At 53.6% G+C, this 22,893-nt stretch overlaps 2 pseudogenes; one reads left to right on the forward strand and one right to left on the reverse strand.

Moving 5' to 3' along the window:
• Positions 1–2,056: 2,056 nt before the first annotated feature.
• Positions 2,057–7,187, reverse strand: LOC131588575 (zinc finger protein 239-like; annotated as a pseudogene).
• Positions 7,188–7,405: 218 nt separating this feature from the next.
• LOC131588541 (zinc finger protein 135-like) overlaps positions 7,406–22,893 on the forward strand; it is a 71,691-nt pseudogene continuing 56,203 nt past the window's right edge.

Genomic DNA, 22,893 nt, shown 5'->3' on the forward strand with positions numbered 1-22,893 from the left:
ACTGGGAGGGAGTTTGAGATAGACTGGTTTAAACTGGGGAAGGGATTGAGGTGCTTAGAATGGCTAAGAAGGGGATTAAAGGTTGTTGGGGAGGGTGGGATGGGGTTCTGGGGGTCCTGGTGGACACTGGGAAGGAGTTTGGGCGTGCTGGGTGTCACTGGGAGGGATTTGAGTGAGACTGGAGGGGCTGGAAGGAGATTGGGGATTGGAAAGCAGGGGTTGGGATGTGGTTCATTGTGCTGGGAAGAGACTGAAAGGGTTCCTGATGAGTCCTGGTGGGGCTGGGAAGGGACTGGGAGAGGGTTTGGGGGTCTTGGGTGGGCTTGGAGAAACTGGGAGAGTGCTTGGAAGGGCTTGGGGTGTCCGTGTGAGGTTTTAGGGGGGATCCTGACCCCTGCAGACCCCCCAGAGATGCCACCGGACGCCGCCCACAGCAAGATGCTGATGGGGATCGGGGGCTCAGTTTCTACCTGTGCAAGAAGGTGAGGGGGGTCCTGGGGGTCATATCCTCCCTCTCCTGGAATGTGTGTGCTCCCCCAGGGCCCCCAGCCTGATGTCACCCCCTTTTTTCTGCCCACAGAGCTCCTGAGCTGCTGGTAGTCGCAGCCCCTCCCTGTGGCCTCCTGCCTGGCCAGGAACCCCCACTCCATCCCTGCAGTGATTCTGGAGGGGTCGTGTGTCCCCCCAGCCCCGCTGTCACTCTGCCCTCACCCGGCTGCTCCCAGTGTTCCCAGTAAAGCTTCCCAGTTCACCCCTGTCCCGTTTATGGGGGGCAGTGGGGAGGGACTCAGGGAGACCCTGTGGGGGGCTGTGGCAGGGACAGACCCTGCCCTGTGATGGATCAGGACCCCCGTGTGTCCTCCCCATGTGTCATCCTGTTCTGGGGACTCCTTGGGAGACACCAAACTCCAGCATGGCACCCAGCAAACCCTAAAAAGCACTGGGACCCCTGAAGCCACCAGGGAAATTTGGGGAGGGGGTGCATGGGTGGTGCCCAAACCATGCCAAGAGCCCAGCACTGCCCCAGCTCGATCTGCCCTGGTTCCATCCCAGCTGCTCCCGTGGGATGCGAAGGAATTGGAAAAATGGGGATCCAAGGCTGGGCGCTGGGCTCAGGGGAGCAGAAGAGATGGAGGATGAGGAGGAGGAGGGCAGAGGAAGTAGCGGGAGAAGGGCCGGAGAGGAGAAGGAGGCAGGATGAAGAAGAAGGAGGAGCGAGACTCATCCAAACCCAATATGGAGCTCCCATGCGCCCCTTTGTCCTCTGCACTTCCACCCCTGCCTCACTGCCACTCAATCCACCACCCCACCCCTCTGCTTGGTTTTGGGTGTTCCAGGTCCCTCCTGCTCAATCTGGGGCTCCCATCCCCCCTTTCACTCAATTCTGGCAGCTTCTGGCAGCCGTTTCCTGGGCAGAATCCCAGAGTTTGGGAATTTTTGAGGTGCAGTTCTGGAGGAGCGCCGCAGCAGTGTCGATGGCAGGGGTTCCGTGACTACCCTGAAGAAGCCGTCCTGAAAAGGACTGTCCAGGGGAACAGGCACGTCCTCTGCCCGGCGAGTGATCTCAGCTCAGCGGCAGCGTGCAGGCGACACGGAGAGAGAGACTAGAGAGCTGTATGGCATTCCATGGAGAACCAGCCTTTATTATAGCAGGGCCCTCAGTGAAGGGAGCCAGTGACAGCAGCTGCCTGAACTGGGGAAAAACCAGGGTATTTATAGAGGAGAGGGGCGGGGGAAACTGGGATACATGTATCGGGGTGGATTGATAGGGAGGAAAACCAATGGGGTGTAACAAATTAACATGTTCAACTCAAAGGCCTCTGGGAGTGACACTTTTTCTATTCATGGGAGCAAAGTGTCTCACCTAGGGAGAAGCTCTCCAGGGGAGAGCCAAAATCTCTGAGCTGGCCGGTTCTTTGGGCCCCACAGAGGAAGACAGTGCTGTCTGCTGTGGCCTCTCAGCTGCCCCCCACACCCTGGGGGTGCTGGGATTTCCCTCCTGGGCACAAGGACCTTCATTCCCTTCCAGGAGCCCAATGCCCGGCTGGAGCTCCAGGCCAGGGGGTCCTTGAGCAGCTGCCCCAGAACCTCTGCCAGGGGCTCCCAGCGCAGCCGCAGCCGCTCGGCCTGGGCTCCCCAAAGCCCTCAGCAAGCCCCAAGTCCCTGCCAGGAACCCTCAACTCCCTCAAACCCAGCATCCCCCACAGCCCCTGCCAGTTCCCCCCATGGCAGCGGCCACAGCCATGTCCCCACATGTCACTGGCCATGGCCCACCATGTCCTCACCCAGGGCTGTGTCCCCACCATGTTTCCATCCCTGGAATTGTCCCCCACGTCTCCATCTGTGCCCGTGTCCCCCCATGTCCTCATGAAAGGCCACATCCATGTCCATGTGTCACCATGTCACTCTCCATGTCCCACAATGTTCTCACCCGTGTCTTGATTCAATGTCTTTATTTCTACCACAAAATTAGATATTTTAAAGGAAAGAAATGATAAGCAAATCAAGGCCAAAACAAAAGGATTTCTTTCTGCTGGCTGAGCATCCCTGTGATTGAGTGGGAGGAAAGAAGATTTTTTGGAGGCGTTTCCACCCCACTGTCTCCAAAACCTTGATCTTTGCCCCACTTCATCACCATTTGGCTGTGGAAGACACCCTTGGGCAATAGGAAATCAAAATTGTGCAATCAGTGAGTCCACCCTTACTGCTGGTTGGTGCTGGGTCAAGTTAGATGTGGTGGAGAAGCTCTTCCCAAACTGGGGACACTCGTAGGGCCTCTCCCCAGTGTGGATGCGCTGGTGGACGGTGAGGGTGGAGTTGTCTTTGAAGCCCTTCCTGCAGTCAGCAGCACAAGGGCCTCTCCTCCGTGTGTGTTTTTTGATGCCTCAGGAGATTTGACCTGGTCTGAAATCCTTTCCCACACTCAGGACACTCGTAGGGCCGTTCCTCACTGTGGCTCTTCTGGTGGCTGATCAGGCTGGATTTCTGGCAGAAGCTCTTGCCACACCTGAAGCACTTGTAGGGCCGTTCCCCAGAGTGGAGCTTCTGGTGCTGGACCAGGACAGAGCTCAGGCTGAAGCTCTTCCCACATTCCCCACACTCGTAGGGCCGTTCCCCTGTGTGCTGCCGCATGTGGGGGATGAGATGGGAGGTGCAGTTGAAGCTCTTGCCACATTCCAAGCACTGGTAGGGCCATTGCCCCGTGTGTACTTGGTGGTGGATGAAGAGGTGGGAGGTGTGGCTGAAGCTCTTCCCACATTCCAAGCACCTGTAGGGCTTCTCCCCGGCGTGAAGCTGCTCATGGACCACCAGGTTGGATCTCTGGATGAAGCACAGGGGGGGTCTTTTCTCCTCAGAGCACCCTGGGATGGGTTTGGAGCCCCTCCCTGTGGGGGATCCCTTTGGCATTTCCTCCCCCTTGGAGCTGCTCAAAACGGCCTCGTCCACGAGGTTCTGCTGCGGGGATTTGTCCTCCCTGGTCTCCCTCTGCAGCTCAGTGCCTGGGGGAGGAAGGACAAGGGGAGGAAGGAGTGAGGAAGGAAGAAGGGAAGAACAAGGAGAAGAAGGAGGGTAGAGAAGGATGAAGGAGAGGAAGGGACAGTAAGAAAAAAGGGAAAAAGAAAGGGATCAAGAAGGAAGAGAAACAAGAAGAGGAAGGAACAAGGGGAGGGAAGGAGGGAAGGAAGGAGGGAAGGAAGGAGGGAAGGAAGGAGGGAAGGAAGGAGGGAGGGAGGGAGGGAGGGAGGGAGGGAGGGAGGGAGGGAGGGAGGGAGGGAGGGAGGGAGGGAGGGAGGGAGGGAGGAAGGGAGGAAGGAAGGAAGGAAGGAAGGAAGGAAGGAAGGAAGGAAGGAAGGAAGGAAGGAAGGAAGGAAGGAAGGAAGGAAGGAAGGAAGGAAGGAAGGAAGGAAGGAAGGAAGGAAGGAAGGAAGGAAGGAAGGAAGGAAGGAAGGAAGGAAGGAAGGAAGGAAGGAAGGAAGGAAGGAAGGAAGGAAGGAAGGAAGGAAGGAAGGAAGGAAGGAAGGAAGGAAGGAAGGAAGGAAGGAAGGAAGGAAGGAAGGAAGGAAGGAAGGAAGGAAAAGGAGGGGATGGGATTTGTCTCCAAGCCACAGGGAAGGGGAAGGAGCTCTGCCCAGTCTGTCCCTGGCAGGAAGGCATCTGCAGCAGGGTTGTCCTTCAGTCGGGGGCCATCCTGGGCTGGGAGATGGAGCAGAAGAGAGGGGGAAAGGGGCAGTGACTTCCACCTCACCTGCCTGGGGGTCCCAGAGCATCTTCCTCTCTGCCTTCTCCTCCTCCTCAATTCGTCTAATGCTTGGGAATGAGAAGTCTGGCTTGGGGAGAAAAACAAGGGGTGACCACCTAGGATTCAGGGTTCCTCCTGCCCAAGTCCATCTCTAGAAGTCATCAGGTATCTTGTGTCCATGAAAACCTCCAAAACATCAGAAAACATCAAAACATCATAGGAAAAAATCCCTCCCTGAGGTTCCCCTTCCCTGGGGTCCCCACTTTGGTGTCCCAGGGCTTCCCCCTGTGCAGGCTCATCCCTTCTCCGGGCTGCCCCTTCTCCAGGCTCCCCTCCCTCCCTCCCGGCTCTCGGGGTCCCCCCTCTCCAGGTCCCCATTTCAGGCTCCGGGACTCCCGGGGCTCCCCCCTTTTCGCTGCTCCCCTCCCCCTGCCGGTACCGGGCATCTCAGGTCAGCTTTGGAGTCCTGCAAGATCCAAACATCGCTCTGCCCTGCCCGTGCCCACAAAAAGGAACAGGGGTCCCCAAAGATACTTCGAGTGAGCTCCAAATATCCTTTCCCCCTTCAAACTGAGAGGAATGATGGGTTTGTCTTTACAAACAAGCTGTGGGTCAGTTGATAAGATGTACTATCAGTGAGAGACGACAGAAACAATGGGATGGATTCCAGTAGAAGATCAAAGGGGCACTAACAGAACACTATGAATTCCATAAAAGTTAAGAAGGGATTATGCATGGGGGGGGGGGGAGAAAGGTATCACCGCCGGTATCAGGCGTTCCGGGAAGCCTGTACCTCTCAAGTACCTCAGCCTATGGGGAAAGAGAGAAGGGACAAGCGGCCGGGAATTAGGATAAAAAGGAGGCTGCGCCCTCCAAAAATTTGAGAGACCCCAGGGGAATGCCCCATGGCCTCTCCCTTTATTCGAATAAAGAAAAAGGACTCCTCTGTCTCCTTTTTGGACATAAACCTCTAGTGTTTGTGGATTAATTTTCCTGACAGTTGGGAATCCAAGTATGTGATGATTTAATGAGAGAAAAGCTGTCAATTGATGCAGCCCTGGCTGGAGTGAAACAGAAATTAAAAAGTAGGAAATAAACACAAAGAAATGCTTGACTAAAAGGGGGGTTTGACAAAAACCATACCCTGACAGTCTGATCCACAAGAACAAGAAAAGAGTCAGACTGCAAGGTAAGATAAGGAGCCAGAATACACAAACAAGGTGCAAAGACAAAGGCACCACAAGACAAAGGAGATTCTTCAGACCCTAAACCGGAAAGAACAGATTTAAAGTTCCAAAAGGTGGCCAGAGGAATGAAAGAGGCATGGAGTTAATTGTAATATGAAGTGAGGACAAGCAGAGTTACAAAAAGAATATGTTTTAGGTGTATCTTGTAAACCTAGTCTGTAAAAGATAAAAAGAGAAAACCAAATCAAAAAGGTGTGCGTGCTTTTCGGAGGAGATATCCCCCATGCATCTCAGTGCTGAATAAATTCATACCTACTCTTATAACTACTCTGCGAGTTATAGAGCTCTTTTTATTTCGCATATCAGGAGGGAGCACCCAAAAATGGGGAAAAGACGAACGATCACCAGAACAAATCCTGCAACACCATGGACCAGACCCTGGGAACGCTGATGAATTCATATCAGGTACCAAAGAATCAGTTTATCATTTCAACAGCATAATTAGATAACAGGATGTCATTGAAATAATAACCAACCAGACAGCTCCAGCTCCTGACCTTCCTCCCAACCAATCCACCCACGTGAGGAACACAACATTTCACCATGAGATGGGATCACATTATCTTTTAGCAGAAAATCGAGGCAGAGTTTGTGGAAAAGTTAAGTAACTCAAACTACTCTTGGCAGATAGATAGCAATAGAAAAGTAGTAAAACAGATAACAAAGGAAACAGCAAAGCAGCTCATGTACTTGTCCAAACGTGGAAAGGATGGGAATGGGACACAGTTTTGTGCTTCCCTGGCAGACCATGGGTTAAACAAATGCTGTTTCTCCTCTCATGTGCTACAGCAACTCTCATCTTTTTACCATGCACCACACCTTGCTGAGTGCAGCTCATTCAGCAGCTGAGCAAGGGGATGCAGGTGGCAGCCAGGCCTCCTGAGCCACAAAGGGCTACAAAAGGACAGAGAATGAGGGCACTGAGAGCAATCCCAAAACCAAAGAACACTCAGGAAGAAAAAACACAGGCAATGAGTGAATCTGCTTGGAGATAGGGCCAGGAACTTGTACATAAGGCAACAATGGGAGAAATCACCAGTTTCAGAAAATGTTACTAATTGACAAGGACTGCTGCTCAGACCAAGTCCCAACATATTCCTGAACTTCCAGAAGAACAAACACTTCCCAGAGCCAGGAATATCGGGTGTTATACAAAAAGGACATGCAGCAGGCGGATCGGGAAGGCTGAACCTTCCAAGCACCTCCGCCAGTGTTGGGCAAAGGGACAGGGACATGCGGACGGGAAAATCAGGACAAAAACGAGGCCGCGTCCTCCAACAAGTGGAGAGAGCGCACGGCAAATGGCCCATGGCCTCTCCCTTTGGGCAGCAATAAAGTCACTCGCACACCACTCCTCTGGCTCCTTGGGCCACACAAACCTCTGGCGCCGGGAATTTTCCCGCCCAGCCCCGGGCACAGCGCAGCCACCTCCGGCCTCCCGACACGAAGCGGGACGAGCCAGCGCTGCTCCGCCACCGCCTCCTGCCGAGGCCCCAGCGGCAAGGAGACCGCGGGCAGCCGCTCCCGCAGCGCCCTCAGCCCAGGGCCAACACGGGCCGGCCACGGCACAAGCCACCCGCCACAGCCCCCTGCCGCCCCCTCCCGGGCCCGCAGCGAGCCCCGAGCCCCCGCAGAACCGAGCGCGGCTCCCACCTGCGATGGCTGGGGCCGCCTCCGAGCTCCGCCGCCGCCTCACCGGGCTCCGGCCGCTGCTGCCGCCGCTGCCGGGCCCGCACAGACGCTCCGGCAATGGCGGCTCTCCCAAGCCACGGCCGCCCTGGGGGCGCCAGCGGGGCCGGGCTTGTCCCCGCTCTGCCCAATCAGCACGCGCCAGAGCCACGAGTGACGGCAGAAGCAGCCAATGGCAGCCAGCGGCGGGCTCTGCACACGGCACGGCCTCACCTGCCTTGGGCTGAGCTCCGCCATTTCTCGGCAGCCTGGGCTGAGGAGCGGCCCCGGCGCTGGGCCCGGCCCGGGCAGGAGGCCAAGGAAGCGCCGCTGCGCTGAAGCGCCGGGAGCTCGGGGTGCCCGGGAGCTGAGGGCGCTGCGAGCTGGGGGTGAGTCCGGGATGGAGCAGGGCTATGCCGGAACGAGGCCAAAACTCTGTGACTCTGCGTCCTGCCCTGGGCGGGGAGCAGAATACACAAGGAAAGGCTCGGGGGTTTGGCTGAGGGTGGGGAGAGTTCAGTCCTTGGTCACTGGCACAGCACACCTGACTTGGGGAAATTAATTGAATTTATTATCCAACATGTCAGAACAAGAAAACGAGAAGTAAGTAATTCCTACGGAAATCCATCTTCCCCCCAGCTCTCCCTCCTTCCCGGGCTTAACTTTGTGCCCCTCTCCGTCCCCCTCCCCGCCCAGAGGCACAGGGATGGGGGTCACAGTCAGGTCATGTCAGTGCCTCCCCCTGAGGGACAGGAATCCTTGTCCTGCTGCAGCCTGGGGTCCCTGGCAGGGGCCAGAGTCCCTCAGGACCAGGCTGCTCCAGCGGGGATCGCCAGGGGGATCCCCGAGTCCGGCCAGGAGCCACTTCCATGGCTCTGCAGGGGCTTCCCCCGGGCTCGGGGCCTCTCTCAGGCACCCCCTGCTCCGGCCCGGCCTCATTGCCCCCCTCACCCCCGCATGCAGCGAGTGCCCGGGCAGGGAGATCCACGATTTTCACGGGGCTGAATCTTGGAGTTTCTGAGCTTTATTGGGCTGAATGTTGGTACTTTGGTTTCTTGTGAGGGCTGAACATTTCTATTTTGGAGGGGATTTTGACTGAATCTTGTTTGATTAGTTTTTGATCTGTTTTGATGTTTGGAGGGTGTTTGAGCTGAATCTTGGTGTTCTGGAGATTCTTACAGACACAAGATGCCCAATGACTTTCTGAGATGAACTTGGAGAAGGAGGAACCCCCAGCCCAAGGCGCTCTCCTGTTGTTTTTTTCTCCCCAGCCAGGATTTTACGTTCCCAAAACCATGTCCAGATGGAGGAGGAGGAGGAAAAGCCACGGAGATGCCGCACAAGGAGGGGCTGCAAACCCAATTCACAGAGCTGCGAGGAGAAAAGACCCTCCCTGTGCCAGGAACACGGCCAGAGATCCAGCCAGAGCTCAGAGCTGGGGGAGAAGCCCCACAAGTGCTTGGAATGTGGGAAGGGCTTCAGGTGGAGCTCTGAGCTGCTCCGGCACCAGATGACCCACACTGGGGAAAAGCCCTACAAGTGTGGGAAATGTGGGAAGAGCTTCAGAGAGATCTCTCACCTGCTGACACACCAGGTGATCCACACTGGGGAACGGCCCTACACCTGCTTGGAATGTGGGAAGAGCTTTGGATGGAGCTCCTACCTGAGGGCACACCAGCGCATCCACACTGGGATAAGGCCCTACGAGTGTCCCCAGTGTGGGAAGAGGTTTCACACCAGCTCCAATGTCCTCCAACATGAGCGGATTCACACAGAGGAGAGGCCCTTCCGCTGCCCCGACTGCGGGAAGGGCTTCAACCGCAACGGTAACCTCACTCTCCACCGGCGCATCCACAGTGGGGAGAGGCCCTACGAGTGTCCCCAGTGTGGGAAGAGCTTCTCACAGAGATCTAACTTGACCAAACACCAACGGAGGCACCAGTAAGAGAAGCCCTGCGAGTGCCCCGAGTGCGGGAAGAGCTTCGTGCGCTGCTCCAGCTCCATCCCCCATGGGAGGATCGGCGTTGGATGATCCCCAGTGACCCCCGTTGGGCAGAGCCCTGGTGATCCGTGGTCCTGGTGATCCGTGTTGGGAAGACACCTGGCTGGGAGGCTCCACATCTTCCTGGCTCCTTGTAGGCACCTGGATGAAGGCAGGGGAATGAAAATCCAACAGGATACAGAATGACAATGGGAATTGTTGACTTTCAGTCCTTCAGAACATTTTGCGTCAGGAGCTGTGTGGGCAGAGAAAAGGGGGTGACACCGGGCTTGGGGGGCCCAAGGGGAGCACACATGCTCTGTGGGGGGAGGACACGACTCCCAGGACCCCCCCTCACCTTCCTGCACAGGCAGAAGCTGAGTCCCAGCACCAGGAAGACAAAGCCCAACACGGAGACTCCAATCCCTGTCAGCATCTTGCTGTGGGCAGCATTTGACAGTGTCCCTGGGGGGTCTACAGAGGTCAGGACCCCCAAAACCTTTCACAGACACCTCAAGCTCCACCCAGGACCCTCTGAAACTTTCTTTGGACTCACTAATTTTGAAAAATGATGAATTAGAGAAAAAGTAGAGATCTTAGCTAGAGACAGGTTTTGCTGGAACTAGAGTTAATGATTAAGTGAGAAGCAGGATTTGAGATAATGAATCTTGGACTGAGGTAAAAAATTGCTTGTCATTGTATGTTTGTTCAGCTGTGCATATAATGAGAAAAGAGAAACTGATAAACAGGTTCAGGAAGATCACAGACCTTACATCTGGAAACCCATTTAAAAGTCACAAGGGAGGAAATTTGAATTGTACCAAATGTCATTTGTAGTGTCAACCATTGTAAAGGTAGAAAGGTGAGAGTGAGGAAGAGTGGTTTTCCTTCTTCTCTTGATGACGACTCCTCACCAAAACAACCCCCTCCTCAAATTACGGAGCCCACCATGCAGGCATAATGACATTTTAAAATCATTAACATGAATTTTAATCCGAAGTAGAGCATGGGAGGTGTTAGCATTATGAATATGTATTAGTATTAATATGTATTAGTATTTTGGATATTTAAGACTTTTGTAAATAAATAGACACTGGAATCTTTTGTCAACTTGCAGTGCGTATTAAGGGGTGACTCCTGCACTCGCCCAGTGCTGTGATTAAACATCCACTTTGTAACTTTAAACTGTTGGAGAGGTTTTTTGTCCATTAACAGATCGATGTTGATACTGGATCAATATCGCTATTTTGTTAAATCACTGCCAGTCTCTTCCCAGCCTCCCCAGGACCCACCAGAGCCCCTCCTGTTCCTCTCAGGATCCCACAGCCCCCTCTGGGCCCCCCCAGTGCCTCCTCCGCTGCCCCCGGCGCTGTGGGGGCCGGGCCGTGCCCCAGTGCCGGCTCAGGGGGTGCTCCAGACTGACGTGCTCCACCTGGCAGCTGGAGCTGAGCCCGCATTGCCGGGGGCGGTTTCCAGCAGCACCAGGAGCTGCTGGCTCCAGTCCCCGCTGGGGAGCACGGCAGTGGCCAGCACGTGGCCCGAGAGCTGCTGCTGGCCCTGGGAGCAGCTCAGCTGGATGTGGGCAGGGGAGAAATCCATCAGGGAGCAGAGCAGGCGGCTGGGGCCGGGCTGGGAGCTCGAGGGCACCAGCGAGATGGACACGATGGGGGTGATAGTAAAAGGTTCTAAAATCTTAGAAAATTTGGAGACTTAGAAAGAAAGTTAAGTTTGCCAAGCCCTGGGAAAAGTAGGCCCTGGGAAATGTTAGACCTTGTGCTCGCTAAAGATCAGGTCAAACTGCACCTGTGTAATCAGTATATGATAAATGATACGATTGTTAGATATGATTAGATATAATTATTGTTTAAAGAACATGAGGAACAATGTTAGGGGGCTGGGGGAGATCACGAGAAATCCATGCTTGGATTAAAACAATGCGTACAATAGAACAATATAAGTTTAATAATTAATATGTAAGTTATATAAGGATGGAGTGTAAAAACATGTTCAACTCAAAACCAAGTCAGGTCAGATTTGGGTATGTGTACCCCTGACACCCAGAGCTCTTCAAGAAAGCACCTCCATATAATCATTCTGTGATTATGTGTGTTCCTGAGCTCTAATATTTTGGCACCCCAGATGGGACCCTGTGAGTGCTGCTGAGCTCGCTCATGACCCGATCACGCTCCAGCCGGCACCGAGGGATTCTTGGGGAGCCCATCCGGCTGCGACCGTCTCCGCTGCTCACAACGTCCCCGGGAGAGAAAGGTAAGGTGCTTTACTTTGGTTTGGGTGCCTGCCAGTTAGACACAGCGAAAGCTGCGCGTGGTTGGGCTAAAGGAATTCCTGTTGGTATTGCCCAGGCGCCGTCTGTCAGACGACTGCGAAAGCGTCGCAGGTTCGGCATTTGGTGTATTGTAGTTGTGACATGGAGCAGGGTTCTGGGCTGCAATGCTCCCATACCGGGTACTTCTCCTTTGGGGTGCTTATTAGCACATTGAAAACAAGGTAACTTTGGGGAAGAATTACATAAGACTAAGTTAATTTATGCAAGATCTCCCACAGAAGAAGACCCCAGCGACCCCGTCTCATCTGTTGGTAGCTATAACCCCCCTCTTCTCTCTCTCTTTACTTTGTTTTCTTTATCTCTCTCTCTCTCTCTCCCCCTCTTCTCTATCATATAACCCTTGTTGTTGGCACTAAAATAAAAGTACATTATTGTTGTTATGATTTAAACTGAAATCACTTTGTGTCCTTTTTGCACTCTGAGATCAAGCAAACCTCTCATGAGTCCCACTCACGTAATTGAATCCTGACATTTAAACTGGAGTCACGGACAGGATTTCTGACAGACAGAAGGGGCTGCAGGTTTGTTGTGCAGTCTGTATTAGGGGAAGGACGTCTCGCTCCAGCCGCACCCAGCCCGACACTCCCAAAAGAGTGAGCGGTGTCTAGAAAGCAAGGGGGGCGACTCGAATTTCCCACAAACTGCACACACCGAGGTGAAAAGCACCCCACACTCACTTGAGGGCTCTGTCTGCAGAATTTCACAAAAGATCTCTTAGTGAAAAAGGGCGGGACTGTTTTTGTTCTTGTTGTGTGTATGAATTTTGACTGCTTGGTGTAGCAGAAAGAAAACCAGAATTTTAAACTGAAGGAGTGCCTCCCAAGCAGATTTGGTCTTCTCACCCATACAGGGAAGCAAAAAGCTCTGTGTGTGTGTGTATAATTTAAGTTTATGCTTCCCTGTAGTGGTTTTTCCCTTTGTAAAATGACTGAAAACAGCAGTGCAGAAGTTAAAGCTGCATTTTATGCATGTTATGCTCTCTTAGCAAAACACAATGCCAGACCTTCTCCAGGAGGGAAAAGTTGGTGCTTAATAATTGGTTTAATCTGGAAAATGTGATTGACAGTGTATGCTCTTTACAACATGAAACAAAATTTAAACGGGGCAAAAATAAAACTGTACACTGCTCAGTTTTGGGAGCTTGTCTTACAGCAGCTATAGAAACTCGCTGTAAGTAAAGAAGTGAGGAAAAAACATCAACAGACTCCCTCCAAAACCTAGTTAAAACTTTGCAAAAACAATTGGATGAAGAAAGAAGTAAGATCAATCTGTTGCAAGCAGCCCTCCATAATAACATTCACAAAATGCTGTCTTGCTAAAAGAAACAAGAGAGGGAAACCCCTCTCATTAATCAAATTTACCCTCAAAAAGAGCTAACTTGGATAAAATTGTGGGGAACACTGCTGTCCTAGTTTGAAACCTCTAATTAAAACAGAATATAATTATATCCATGATGAAAATCTTGATCCGCACATAACCACTAAAAATAGAAAAAAGGGAAAAAAAAAAAGAAAAAAAAAAGGGGGAGGAGTACGGGCGTCTGCCTCACGAGTCAGAGACAGAATACGTATTCTCCATACGCTATCTCCAAGCAGGATGAGGAAATTCCAGGTAATCCTGACTGAGCAAGATGATGTCACACTAAAGACAACTAACCTCTGGAATCCAGCTTTGTTCCTAGGTACCACAACTGAAGAAGGCCCATTAGAGCATGACTGTGTAGAGGTAATAGAGTACACCTATTCGGCAAGAGAAGACCTGAGAGACATCCCACTGGAGCAACCAGAGTGAGAGCTATTCACAGATGGAAGCAGCTTCGTGGAGAACAGGACCAGACACGCTGGATATGTGGTAACAACAGTCAGTACAATAGTGGAGGCAAAAGCATTATCACCAAATCCATCTGCCCAGAGGGCAGAACTGGTTGCCTTAACCAGAGCACTAAAATTAAGTGAAGGGAAAAGGGTAAACATATGGACTGGCTCAAAGTATGCTTTTGGAGTGGTGCATGTACACAGAGCACTGTGGAAAGAAGGAAGACTACTGTCTTCTCAAGGCACACATTAAACATCAAGATGCAATTTTGCAATTGATAAAAGCAATACAAAAACCTGAAGAAGTAGCAATTATACACTGCAAAGCACACCAATCAAGAAACTCCAAAATTTGTGAGGAAAATTGAAAAGCAGATTGGACATCTCGACAGATTGCTCAAGAAGTGCAAACAACAATGGCATTGATACCTTTAAAAACTAATGCATCTCAATTTAATTTGCCTCCAAAACTGAAATATTCAATAGAAGATGAGAAATTGGGACATTTGCTAAATGCACAAAAGGATTCAGAAGAGTGGTATGTAACTGCACAATGACAAATAGTGTTAACCCCACTGATAATGAGAGAAGTTCTACAAATTAAACAAAACAAATGTCATTGGGGTGCAGAGGCATTGGTGAAATTGCTAAAGCAAAAATTAATCTCGGTACGGATGCTAACAAAGACAAAATTAACTCAGTGGCTAGACACAGGAACAGCTAGGGAAAATTAGGATAGGAATAGAATCAAGATAACACTTGGCAAGAACCCTCTAGTGAAGTGAAATTTAGGTGGGCGCTGGAGTCTTTGCTTGGTCCTATAGCAAACTATCAGAATAAAGAAACAGGTCAGGTAGATACATTAGCAAGAGTCACCCAGGAAAGATTTAAAGATCTAAACGTACAATTACAATTTACTACTCCTGAAAGAGCATGGAGTGTGTGAGTTTTTCTAAAGGGACAGATTGATCATTGTTGTGTCCACATCCCAAATGTGACTGCAGATGTAGAATATGACATCTATCAGTTGCAACAAATAGAGCATGGAGCACAGGAAGAGCAAAAGGATTTGTCTACAAGTTGGTCAGGCAAAATCTTCAAAGGGTTAGGGTGGAATGTGAGTTCATGGATTAAATCTATCATTGAGAATGTGATCATCTTACTAATTGTATTCTTAGCAATTTGGTTAGTTGACAGCATCTTCAAGGGAGAAATACAGAAGAAAACGTCCTGGAACCAGAAAATAATAAAGGCACTGACACAAGATCTACCCCCACCATCTTCTGGTTCTCCAGTTTGTGACAACATCCAGAACAGTGCTTACATCAATCAAGGATTCGAAGAACATCAAGTATAAACTCAGAAACAAAGGACTCTATCAAGTAAAAACATTTGCACTTATGGTGAAGTGAAAATGCTTTCAAAGGGGGGAATGATAGTAAAAGGTCTTAAAATCTTAGAAAATTCGGGGACATAGAAAGAAAGTTAGGTTTGGAAAGCCCAGGGAAAAGTAGGCCCTGGGAAATGTTAGGCCTTGTGCTTGCTAAAGATCAGGTGAAACTGCACCTGTGTAATCAGTAGATGATAAATGATACAATTGTTAGATGTGATTAGCTATAATTATTGTTTAAAGAACATGAGGAACAATGTTAGGGGGCTGGGGAGAATCACGAAAAATCCATGCCTGGGTAAAAACAATGCATGCAATAGAACAATGGAAGTTTAATAATTAATATGTAAGTTATATAACGATAGAGTATAAAACATGTTCAGCTCAAAACCAAGATGGGTCAGCTTTGGGTATGTGTAACCCTGACACCCAGAGCTCTTCAATAAAGCACCTTCATATAATCATTCCATGACTATGTGTGTTCCAGAACGCTAACAGCTCTGTTCCTCTCTTCCAGCCCTTGAAGACATGGCACATAACATCAGCCCCACCATCAGAAGCCTGGCAATTCAAAAACTTTGTATCCTGCAGGCAGTAGAGAGAACTCAATATTCCATCTTTGGAAACCTGCAAGATCAGCTCCACATGGCACAGAGGACACGGTCTCATCTCTCAGGCTTTGACTGGATGCGCTGCTGGAGCTCTGCTGAGAGCTGATCTGGGAGGCTCTGTCTGCTGGGGCCACCTGAGCCAGCCAGGATTTTATTTTTCTTCAAAATTGTTCTTTCCTTATTTTTGTTTTTGTTTAGTATGTAAATATAGGATATGTTATAAATACACAGACTCCCAGGAGCTTTCTTTTGCTGCCCAAGGTCCGCAGGATATCGGGGAAGAGAGGGAAAAGGGTGCTTGTGCCCAGCAACCTGCTGGGGTGTGCAGTGGTGAAGGGAAAATGGCCAGAAGCCCCTTGGCCTTTGGTGGTTTTGCTGAAGCCACAACCCCTGTCCCAGCCAGGAAGTGCCATCTGTGTCCTCGTGCCCGTGTGGTGCTGGCTGGGCTGCTGAGGGCTCCCAGGTGCCTCTTGATCCAGCTCCTCTGGAGCTCCTGTGGGGCTGCGGCGCTGCTGCCGGGCCGCGCTGGGGGAGACCCTGAGGGAACAGGGTGCTGGGAGGCCATGAAGGGATGAGGGGCTGTGGAGGCCCTGACGGGACATGGCAGTGGGAAGGCACAAGGGGGATGTGTGAGGGAGTGGATGGCAGGAGGCTCCGAGTGGATAGGAGGCCCCTGAGGGGCCGGGGTGGTGGGAAGACCTGAGGAACTGGGTGTCAGAGGCCATAAGCAGCCCCTGGGCAGCCGCCTGGTTCCTGACACCCGGCTGATCTGGCGCTTCCCCAAAAAGTCTCCCAGGCCTGCAGCAGAAGCCCTCGAGGCTGGGACACCACCCCTCCAGGAGGGTGGGGACAGCCTGAGGTGTGCCCAGGCTGGGCTGGCTGGGGACATGGAGGGCAGGGGGGTGCTGCCAGGCCATGGCCACTGGGTGCCTGCGATAAGGGGCAGTGGGCAGAGGCAGGGCTGGCGGCCAGGCCGGGCCCTCACGGCTGCCCAGGCCACGCTGCTGTGACCAAGGCTCTCCTGACACAGAGCTCGGGGCCCACAGAGCTGCTGCCACCATGGGGAGGGCAGCGATGTCTCCTCCAGCAGGGCTGCCCAGTCACTGCTGCCCAAGCGGCTCTGGAGCCCACAGGAACAGCAGCAGAGTGTGCACAGGAACAGCAGCAGAGTGGGCACAGGAACAGCAGCAGAGTGGGCACAGGAACAGCAGCAGAGTGTGCACAGGAACAGCAGCAGAGTGGGCACAGGAACAGCAGCAGAGTGTGCACAGGAACAGCAGCACCCCGAACATCGGCACCTGTGCACTGAGGCGTCCGCAGCAGCCGGGTGCCAAACAGGGGGAGGCTGTGGGCACAGCTGCCTTTGGTTTGGCAAAAGGCTTCAGCAGAATTGGCCACAATGGCTTTCTCTTGACTTGCCAGCCTCACAGCAACGCTTGGCAGCTTCAGCTGCAGCCTGTGCCCGTGACTGACTTGGATGGCCGTGCTTGAGGGCGGGCTCGCCTTCCACACTCAGGTGTCCCAAGACAGCGGCCTTGGCGCCATCGTGACACAGAGAGAGAGAGACTCAGGACATGAGAACACAGGAACAGCCTGTTTGGCTCATTCTTGAGTTTGCTGCTCCTGCCTAAAATAATCATCAGGAGTATATGCTGATATAAAAGTATAGCTGAACACCAAGGACTTTTTCTGTACTGTCTAGAACTAAAACCTTCTGTGACTGTTCAGAGACTATAAAATGCAAGGCGAGAATGACAGCTCTGGTTTGTAAGAGTCCTAAAAATTTTGACATGTGATTTTTCTAGTCAAGGATTTTAATTCCAATGTGGAAACTACAAAAATATTAAAATTTGTTTTCATTGGCAACCGCTTTGAAATGGCATCAGCACACCTACAGGTGTACTGAGGACAGTACTTGGCAATTCATGGCTTCAGATGTGGGAGATAAATATTTTGCCCGGTTTCACCTTGAAGTTGAAGTTTTCCCAGGGCTTTGATTGACTGGTCATTGCAGGTAACTTTAATAAATGCAAAAGGATGTGAAAGCACAATTTCTGGAGAATGTGCACTGGGGACAGAGAGAAAACCTTGAAAACAGTCAGCAGGCTCTGGAAAACGTAAAAAAAAAGAAAATTACTAATGTAAAAATTACTAATGTAAAAATAGATGTAGCTCTGTGACTGTTCAAGCAGGACTCTGGAGGAAATGTTTGCCTTGCATCAGCTGTACCACAGACAGACACACAGCAACTGGAACCTTGACCATCAGAGACTGGGCTAATGTTTGTCCCAGAAAAAGACAGAGAAGATCCCACTGATACAGGACAGTGCCTCTGTACAATCTAGCCATCCTGGGAAACTCAGCAGCTGATGGTGTTTTTGTGCTACTGCAAACCCCTTCCATGAAAAACATCATTCCAGGAAGGAGCAACATCATCTGACAGATAGCAGGAGTGGCCAGCAATAGCTCCACGAGCTCCTGCCAAGACCCCGAAGGAAGGAGCCCAGCCCCCAATGCACGGGGCTTTGGCTTTGGCCCTCTGGCACAGAAGCCCCCCAGGGGCACAGGTCTCTGGGGCAGGAGAAGGGCACCAGCACTGCCAGGGCTCGGCTGGGGTGGCAGGTCTGCCTCGGTGGGGACTCTGCCACACCTGCTGATTTCAGTGCTGCCAGGCCCCTGTACAGATTCTGTGCAAGGCCCCGTGCCCTTCCTGCTGCAGCTGCCTCGGCAGCCCTGGGGGCTCCTTCTGCTGCCCTGAGCCTGCAGAGCAGGGCAGCGTTTGCTGATGGTTGGAGCTGTTCCTAAAGATCCTGTCAGGCTGTCTTAGACACTTTGGGCAAGGGATTCCTTCCATCCTGGGCCACTTTGGGGGGGATGGGGGCAGAACCAGGAAGGTGGCAGGGCGTGCAAGGGCCGTTAGTGACACGGCGCAGCCTGGTAACCGTGGAATGGAACGGTGGAATGGACAAGAGCTGGCGGTGACAAGAGCACACCAGAGTGCCTGGTGCATGCGACGGGACAGGACACGCCAGAGTGGTGCTGTGAGGAGCCCCCACACAGCCCACTCGTTAGTGCCTGACCCGGAGCTTTTCTGAGGCGTAACTCCTACAGCTCACGTTGTGAGCAGACTGTGGGTCTTGGTGAGCCGGAGCTTTCCGTTGACATCTCTTTAGAAGGTGCTCCCAAGGCCCGATTTTGTCATGGCGGGCAGATTCTTCAGGCTATTCAGAGTGTTCCAACGGAACAGAAACACCAACCCTGGAGCTGCCCCAGCAGAACACCCTGAAGAGCCAGAGCAGTTCCAGCAAGGGCAGGATGGTGAGTGGCAGAGCTGGGCCGCAGGGCTGAAGCTGCAGCCAGCTGGGCCCCGCACCATCCCATCCCATCCCATCCCATCCCATCCCATCCCATCCCATCCCATCCCATCCCATCCCATCCCATCCCATCCCATCCCATCCCATCCCATGTGGACATTCCCAAGGGCAGGACGGAATATGGGCTGGGTCTGACCCCTGGCAGTGGCCGTGCTCCATCCCCTGAGCCACCCCAGGGCTGTCCCTGCCTGGGGACTGCAGGGCTGGGCTGCGTTCTCCGGCCTCTCCCGCAGCCCCTCAGCTCTGGCTGCTCTTTGACAGATGTAGCCATGGACAGGACACAAGAGCAGGAGCCTGCCCGTGGCCGCTTCCGCAAAATGCTGAAGGTACCTGCAGCCATCCCCACCTGGGCTGGGCCTGCTGTCACTGCTCAGCCCAGCTCTGCACATGGAGCACTCCTTGGAACATGCCTCTCTTCCCTGTCCTTTGTTCATTCTGCACAGAGGTTCCGCCGGTTCCTGCCAATTCGGCATAGAAAGATCAGCCCCAAGGGAACTGAGGGCACAGCTGAGCCTGACTCCGGGCTGACCGAGCTCCAGGCAGAGCCTGATGTCAGCCCAGATTCAGCTGCGCCCTCACAAGACTCTGATGCTGCGGTGAGTGATGCCAGGGCAAACTCTGATGTGGCACTGACTGAGGACATGGCCATTCCAAACACCAGAGGGACTCAGGGCATCACAAATACTGACACTACGCCCCCTCCCATGGTGAGTCACGCACCTAATACGGATGTTTTTGAAAGGGGGGTGTTCCTTCTGACCAGCAGGTAGCCAGCCAGGGGCCAGAACTGGAGGTCTGCCACGATCGTGTGCCCCTTCAAGCCACATCCACAGGGCCCCCTCAGCTTTTGAGGCCAGCACAGTGTGGCAGGAAGGGAAGCACTTCTTAGGAGAAGCTGGGGAAGCTGCTGCCTTGGACAGCGCTCCAAGTCTTCCCCATTCCTACTCTAGGTGCCAGCTATTGTACGGAGCATTCACCAGTGTCTTATGCGCTCCGTTACGGTGGATGCCAGGCTGGCCACTAACATCGTGAGGCTGGCTGAAGAACACCCGGACGATGTGGTGCTGACCCTCCTGCGCTGTGCCCCATCGTGTGACAGGTATGGGGCCCACGTGCCTTGAGAGCTCAGGGCTCACTGGCCTTTAGGGCCCATTGCCCTGCACAGCCTGTCCAATGGGCTCTGCCCAACAGGCAGAGAGGTCCAGGAGCCTCGGGCCCCTCTGTTTCCTGAGGCTGCTGCCAATGCTCCCTCCCTGCCCCTCAGGGCACTGGGGCTTTGTCACCTGGGACCCCACAGCTACACAGGGCATGGCTCTGTGACTCAGACACCCCTGACACAGAGCTCTGATCCCACAGAGCTGCTGCAGTGATGTGGCAAACCATAGCCTCATCAGGACCAGCAATGGAGAAGGTGCTGCCAACTCTGCTCCATGTGATGGAGAACCGGCCACTTTGCAGCATCTGCACCTCTGATGAGGACAACAAGGACGTTTTTGCTCTGGCTGTGAGTTTGTGGAACTGGCCTTGACTGTCCCCTAGGTCGCTTCTCCAGCAGCTCTTCATCCTCTCCTTGCCTCAGGCTGGGCTGAAACCTGGGCTAGGGGCAGGCCCAGGGGGCACCAGGCCCGCTGTTCCCCCTGCATCTCCCCTTGGGCTCTGCCCCATGGACGCCTTGGCACTGAGCGCTGTCTTGGTGTGCTTCTTTTGCAGGCAACTCTGGTGCTCTGGGTGATTCTGCAAGTGCCTCAGCGCCATGAGGCGATGATGCATTATTCCAACTCTCTCTTTACGGCTCTGCTGTTGCACGTTTTCACCACCACACAGCTGATGCCAGCAGAAGTTGATAACTTCTGGAGAGCATGCCAGCAGGAACACCACCTTCCCAAAAAACCCAACAGGTGCCAGTCCTCCTGTCCTTCCCATGCCCTTGTGGCTGACACCAATTCACCCAATGTGACCTGGGCTTTGCTCTGCACACAGGTTTGCAGTGCAGGCCATGAAGGCTCTGCTCTGCTTTCTGCACTATGACAATGAGTTGATGGCCATGGAGCGCAAGTGTGGCTGGGAAACGCTGCTCCGTTCTGACACCCAGCACTATGCCGTGGGTCTGTTGGCCAGGTGAGACCCCTTCTCACCACTGCCTCTGAAATGTGTGCCCTGTGCCCAGGGTGCCCTACCACAGTCCCTGTGGTCCTGGCCAGAGGGCTTTGCCATTGAGGGATGGCTGAGCAGACTGGAGCAGTCTGAGAGGAGGGTGCCCAGAAGGAGCCCCATGGTCCCAAAACACCCACAAGTCCCTCCAGGGATGCTGGGGAAAGGCCAGATCTCCGTGAGTCATCCCTGGGAGAGGTTTGCCCCCCCACCCCCCACCTCATTGTCTTGGTGCCATTTCCCCCCTTCCAGGGTGATGCGCCGTGACTTGACGCCCTTGTGTTACCATGTCGCACACCAATTTATCCGGAGGCTCATCAGGGAGGAGGCACCTTGGGATCTGTCCTCCCTGGCATTCCTTGTGGAGGTGAGCCTGATGGCCAGCACTACCTCGCTGAGCTGCCTGCCAGCCCTGTCCCCTTGCATAGCCGCAGCTGCCTGGGACGGTGCCCGTGCCCTGTGCTGCTGCCTGGGCCCAGCCCTGCGCAGTTCCAGGCTCCTGCCGGCTGGTTCCCCTGTCACTGCCCTGTGCCTTTCAGGTCCTGGATTGCCTAAACTTGAGTGACTGTGGGTACTGTGTCCTTGAGATCACGTCAAGGCAGCTGCAGAGCGAGTGCAGGCTGAGGCGTCGCCTGGCGCTCAGAGGCCTCGTGGTGCTCAGCAAGGAACCCTCGCTGGTGAGAACGGGGCAGCGGCTGAAGCTGTGCTGGGCAAAGCAGCCCCTTGGGCTGGCTGTGATTCAGGAGCTGAGGCAGCTGCTCCCAGCTCTCCTGCCTCACCTGCCTGAGTGCTTTGGGACAGGCCTTTGGCCTTTGGGCCCAGCAGCAGCAGGGTGGGGTTGCAGTGCCAGGGCGGTCTTGGCACTGCAGCCGTTCAGGGCTTCCCAGCACAGCCTTGTGTTCCACACAGGCCAGACCTATACGCAGACTGTGCAAAAGCGTCCTGCAGCTGCTGAGTGACACAGACGGAGAAGTGGTCAGCATGTCTCTGTCTGTGTTCACAAATCTGCTCAAGAGAAAACATCTTCGTTTATCAAGGAATGCTGCCCCCAAGATTGCTGAGCCACTTGTGCCTCTCTTTGACCATGTAAGGCTCTGTGCCCCGGACATGGGCACTGGCTACTGCCCACACAAACTTTGGTCCTGTGGATTTTCAGGCCTTTGCCCAGGTGGGCTGGAGAAGTTGGTGCTGAGATCTTTTCCTCCTTCTTTCCTCCAGGACAAAAGCCACGTGCAGATGCTCTCCATTCACCTCTTCTGCAAGGCCATGAACCTGGTAGTGGAAGAGGGAAAAAAGGCAATGGAGGGAATTGTGAAGCAGAGCCTGCTCCCACTCATTTTGCACTGCCACGATGAGAACCTGCGCGTGGCTGATGTGAGGTTTTGTGTGATGCTGGTTGATCTCTGGGAGGGGGCTCGGCTGCTTCCTGCTCTGCTGCCTCCCAGGCTGCAGCTTCCTCCTGGCCTTGGCACAGGGATGCAAATCCTGTGCCCTGGGCAGCAATGCCATCTCTGCATCTCTCCAGGCCTCTCGGGAAGCCCTGCACTGTGCTGCCACCTTCTTGAAGAACACAGAGCTCCTGTGTGTGCTGCCAACAGAGGATCTGTCGAAGATCGCCGAATGTGTGGTAAAGGACGGCCTGGAAACCCCAGCCTCAGCCTGGAGAAGCTCCCTGGCCCCAGTGCTCAGTGTGTGGGGCTGGCAGCTGTGGCCCAGTGCTGCACCCAGGGGAGCCAGCCTGTGCCCCACACGCTGCTCCCTTCCCTGGGCCACACGGGTTCCTCTCCAGGCTCCTGTGGCCCCGAGCCGGGTGTCGATAGAGCCCCAGCCCAGTGGGGCTGCTGGCCGGGCCTCAGGGCTGGGCGGGCACAGGAGGCCGGGGCTGGCCGCAGGCAGTGCCCGGCCGAGGGGCAGAGCCCGCACCAACCCTTCCCTCCTGCCGCTCTCTGCAGCTGGCACAGGACGAGAGGCGAGCGGCCGAGCAGGTGAGCCGGGCCCTGCCATATCTGGACAGCCCACAGGAGTCCCTGCGAGAGGCGGCCGTCAGCTTCATCGGTGAGCCACGAGCCC

The sequence above is a fragment of the Poecile atricapillus genome, chromosome 26 (assembly GCF_030490865.1).
Source record: "Poecile atricapillus isolate bPoeAtr1 chromosome 26, bPoeAtr1.hap1, whole genome shotgun sequence".
Classification (NCBI taxonomy): domain Eukaryota; kingdom Metazoa; phylum Chordata; class Aves; order Passeriformes; family Paridae; genus Poecile; species Poecile atricapillus.